The sequence below is a fragment of the Strongylocentrotus purpuratus genome, unplaced genomic scaffold, assembly GCF_000002235.5.
Source record: "Strongylocentrotus purpuratus isolate Spur 01 unplaced genomic scaffold, Spur_5.0 spur5_scaffold_17, whole genome shotgun sequence".
Lineage (NCBI taxonomy): Eukaryota > Metazoa > Echinodermata > Echinoidea > Camarodonta > Strongylocentrotidae > Strongylocentrotus > Strongylocentrotus purpuratus.
Genome location: NW_022145602.1, coordinates 24,830,822 through 24,836,513, shown reverse-complemented (window position 1 = coordinate 24,836,513; position 5,692 = coordinate 24,830,822).

The following is a 5,692-nucleotide window of genomic DNA, read 5'->3' as shown; positions in this document are numbered from 1 at the left end:
AACCAATATAAAGTTGTGTTGGTGATATTTTGTGGATTCTGTTGCATAGCTATATACACCTTCACTGAACAATGGCACCACAGAAATGACGTCATGTTCAATGAACATGACGTCATAGTTGCGGTGCTACGCATAACATGCAAGCTCGATGCCTCCATACCTTAACAACCGAGTTAATAGAGAACTTAGGGAAGAGGACGGCGATGCGTATTATTTCGTAATATATTGCATGCCGGAGGGGATCTGTGGTTAGATAAGGGTAGTTGTTGATGGTTGGAGAGTTACATTTCATGTTGTTAAGCCAATTTAATCCAGAATATACTTCCCTCGGGAAATTCCTTCGAGATGGAATATCAATTTATTCCTACTTCCTGGTATAATGATGTACGAAAGATGGTTGATATGTCACTCCAATATTGTGACATGTCTACTAGTATTCAAAAAGTGTTGTTGTTTAAAAACCAGAAGATTTTAAGTTTAAATCCATGTATCAAATATTACCATCCTCCGTCTCTCAGATTGTCACTAAGCCTAAAAAAAAACATGTTGTGCGTTATTTACTGACCAGGCTTTAGAGATAGAACCTCTCGTTCTCGTCGATTTACACTTTTGGTGTCGTCGTGGAGTAGTTTAATCACTTGACTGAAAGTTAAATGGTCGCGGGTACGAGTCCCGACACAACTTTTGTTTATGTCCTTGAACAAGACATTGTATATAGCATGCATTGCTCCTTTTCGGCAAAGTGCTAAATACGTGCCCGGTAGAAGGCCAACGTTAATACGGTTGGATAAGCATGTGTGTGCCGGGATCTCCTCCGATGGTGAATGAAGACTGCAATGTGCAGAATTGCAGACATGCACATGCTTGAAGGGTAGGTAACAGAAACAAACACCACCTAATAGTTGTGTGCGCGAGTACAAACTTTCGTCGATTTTCCATCTATCCTATCCCAAGTCATTAATCCGATATTTCCTCATTTCATTCATTCGTTTCATTTTATTCAGCACACCCTGTAGTGCCATGTGCCATGTAAAATAAATTAAGGTTTGGGCCCAGTCGCGGATCAAGGATATGCCATAAATCAGCAAGAGTATTTTTAATTGAACATTATGCAGTAAAGTTTATATGAATTCCACAGTCACTGAGCAAATTCATAGTTCACTGGGGGAGGGGGGGGGGTATCAACAGCCTTCCTTGCCGTTGGCGATAAGTGACAATAACCCAAACGCCTCACCTGGTTTGTGGCATCCAACGAATATTTGTTATTGGGATGTTTATGAAGAAAACGTGCCACAGTTTCGATGGTTAAATTACGTAAGTGCAGTCCCACACCTCAGTCATACTGACTGAGCTGCTATGCAAAAAATTATCCCACCAGTTGAGCTCCCAGAATCTAAGCTGACGACAGATGTTCGGGAGATAATACCGTTAAATATCCACTTCAGCATCCGAATTAAAAACAACATAATGAAAAACATTTGTTTAATCATAGTGTGTCCTATAATGCGATGCTTTTCTGCAAATCGAGTTCAGTACAATACATTTTATTATAGACTGAACAAAAGTCACTTGAGGAGTATAGAATTAAGGCTTATGTAAAGCGTTGCGGATACAATCACGAGTAGTGGCAATAACCCTAACAACTCACTTGGTTTGTTGAATCTGACGAAGAGTTGGTATTTGGTTGAGAATGTATCGAACGAGCAGATTCCGTGTAGAAATATCCAAAGATCAAGACAATATAGTCATACTGCTGAGTAGGTCAAACTTATCCCAACAATATCGGCACAATTTGACGACAAATGTGTGATTAATGACAGTATAAAAAACAATAAAAATAAGCATACAGTCTACTCGAACTGCCATTTATCAGCTTGACCTGTACCTTGTTCTCAAATTGATAAGGTCCGTGGGTGAGACGAATATCTGCTTCATAGCAACACTTTTGACAAAAAATTATACCACAACCGATAGTCCATACATTGTACCCTTTTTAAAACATTGTGGTATTGTGTTATGTTTTTTACGTTTCCATCCTTATAACATATTGACAATATTTATCATACAGCTCCTAGTATTCCAGAAGCCTTAGAGAAACTCAAAGAAAACGAACACATACACACCCACAAAAACACAAATTACAAAAGCATATCAGACCGTTAGCCAACGACACCCATATTTAAAAAAGGTTCCAACCAACACAAATAAAATACATACGAAAATATAGAAAGAATATATTTCCCAAAGAAGGTCAATGAGACTGATCAAACAAATAATTTAATTTTTCAAACGAGACAGTCAACCAATGCCACGAGACCAACAACTAATGGAAGAAAAGTATCCATGAAGAAATGAAAGAAGAAGTAAACTAGACCAACACAGCAATATGTGCATTGTATTCATTTGATGACAAAGGTATGTTGCTTGATATTCTAATAATCTTCCGACCTGCGGGATTTAAAAAAAGATGATACTTTGCAAACATGATTCTAATTATGTTAGCTAATTTGACATAATCCCGTTTCGTTTAAATAATTTGAACTAAAAAAGAATCCAAATTACCAAATACCCACGCCTAACTACTTGACACAGACTTATCCAACTTCTCTGGGCTGGGGAACGAAGACGATTGACGCATTGGTAATGGCAACATGTAATCCTTACGGATGAGAACCATTATATCCTTGACCGTACAGACGGCAGACAAAATGCTTGGTAATTACGTGGCGAGAACCTCCGCAATCATAGCCTTTATTCAAGGCCACATGTCTGATAGACGCCGAGCGACTAAAAAGAGACTAATCGCGGAAAACTGAGTGAACGCCAGTGCGAAAATCACAGCCAAGTAGCCTTTATCAATCCAGGTTAGATTTCTTTTGTTAACCTTTGTTTCCGACTGGAATTCTCTACCGAAATGGTAGCGTCCAATCAGCGAACGTATCCTCGCACGACGTCTGCATATAGTATCCATCACACACACACACACGCACACGCACACACACACACACACACACACAGTAAACTCTACGTAGTACGAACATGGACCTACTATGAACTACGTAAGTGCTAAGACCACTGAACTCTACGTGAAAGGAATCACGAACGAAGCCAACTGGGAGATCGCCGTTCTGATTGGCGTATTGGCATGTTAATATGTATCTATGAACAATTCATGCTGAGCAGTGATATCTACATTGCAAAAGGCCCGTGACAGTCGTCACTCGTTCGCGCGTTAACCACGGGTATCTAGACTCATCTCAGGCGCTTGGCCAGAGTCACGAGGCCTTGCTAAAAGGCTACCGCAAATACTGCATCCAAGAAACTAATAAAGCTGGTGGCGGCCCAGTGGTGGTATGGATCGGTATTCTTTACGGGGGAAAACGTCATTGGTGTTGCAAGATAGGTACGTAAAAACCGATGTGTTTCGATACATCCTGGAGAACCATTTCATGCCAAACGCAAGAGGAGTCTATAGAAACAATTTCAAGCTGCAAGACGACAACGCTAAATCACATAGGGCACCTGATGTGTCAGAATTACACGATGCAGAGGAGTGCGGAAGATGATATGACCTGCTTGCCCCCCGATATAAACCCTATCCACCATGCCTGGGATGTCTCAGTCCGAGCCGTTAATACGAGGGACACTATTCCTCAAACTGTACAGGAGTGAGCCTAGGCTCTGATCGAAGATTAAGTGTTGACAACATCAACAAGCTTGTGGACAGTGTGTCAACACGCCCAAACGCACTTTTCCGTGTCAGGTGGAGGCCTTACTCGATGTTAGTCAACCTTTAGTGACTGAGTGACATTTGAAAGTTTAATGTGAGATATTCTTATACTTGAAATATCTGCGTATGTGTTTTCCCGTTCAAATGACCCAGGTTGAAATACTGAAACATGATGGTATTGTTTCACTACCTCCGAACCCAATTATGTTTCAACCAGAATATACAGATTGTATAGGTGCTTTGCAGTTTAATTTGTATATTGATATGTTTGGAATATATTAATCAATAGAGTTCTGAGAAGATATGAACTGTATTTATCAAAAATAGGTCAAAGTGTCGCAATTATTTTACGAAATGGGGTAAACAGTTAATATTTGAACTTGTTCGGACAACAGTGTTTATGCAACAAAGATATTTTAATTTGATTCTTGTTCAACATAGCCTGGCATGTAGAGGGTCTTGAGTCTTGACCGGATAATCAAATCCAAACGTCTACGTTCAAAGGGATTTTGGTAGAATCATAATAACAATAATATTTAGAAATAAACATGTTTATATAGCGCATAACTAAAAGGCGAAAGTGCGTGTCTCTATGCTCTTTAAGAAAAGGAAAAAACAATGCACTTGGTCCATGATTCTAAATTACCAAGTGGTGAAGTATTAAGTCTTTGGAGTATAATACATCTTTTGACATATCCGAATTATATCTATTTAAATGTTCGTTACAATTGCTATAAGTAGGTTAATAAAACAGAATTACATAATGCAGTTAACTTTAAATATTGCCACAGTCACTGTGAAAATTCAAAGAGCACTAGGAGGGGGGGATGAGGTTATATCTACAACCCTCCATCCCTATATTTTCATGTTTAATTTTTCAAACATTGTGTATATGAGCGTATTTATTCTGTTTCGTTTGTAAAGCTTCATTCCTTATGTTATTTCGACATTTTTTTTTTTTACTGCTACTGGTATAATGACGACAGCCCTAGAAACTGAGGTAATTCACAAGCACATTACAATTCCCCCCTAAAATACGCCAAAGAATGAACGGACGGATGGACGTAACCGACTTTAAAATCGGTACTTAAATTGAAAAAAGCCAACATTACCGACTGCACAAACAGAACAAAAATTAAATAAAAACAAATACAACGAATACATTTCAACAAAGGTAAAAGTTCAACGAGGCCGATAAAGCAAATTTGTTTACAAGACAATTCTCTGCAAAGATCCAGCGAAGTCGACGTATAAGCGATATATGAATATGCATTATGAATATATAAACAAAAAGAGAAGACCTTTTTTCTCCAGTTAAGACATAGCAAACGCGATCTCAATTTTGTCAGCTAATTAGCCTTAAATCTTATTGGTTTAACTGGTTCGAGCAGAAATGATTCAGAATTTCCGTATACATTTATATCAGTGGCAGCAGAATATGTCACTGACCATTCAGTTAAGCAGTCGATCTCTCCTTTTCATAGTTTAACTTCAATGTACGGTCATGAAGAACTGCCTACTTGAAATAGGATCTGAACCACAATTTGTTTTTCAAGTCACGAGGATACATCGGTGTCTTTTCGTTGTCGACTACGGTAGACACAGACCATTGTTTTAACCTGTACCTAGTAATAAGTCCATGAATTATCTGAGGATAACCGTTTTAGACTCCTATGAAGAATGAAAGATATACCTCACATGACCGACAATTCTGTATAAACAACAAAAATATTCCGTAATAAAATAATGCTCCTTTAACAAAATCCTAATCATGTATATGTCAATTCTTTATCATAATTTTAATAAGCAGGCTACTAAATTACAATTACATAATGACTTGAAGGTATTATGTAACCAATGATATAATTCATGATGCACTGCGAGGGGGGGGGGGGCGGTATATCGGCAGCCTTCCATGCCTAACTTTATACGTTCACGAGAAGTAACGATAAACCAAACGCC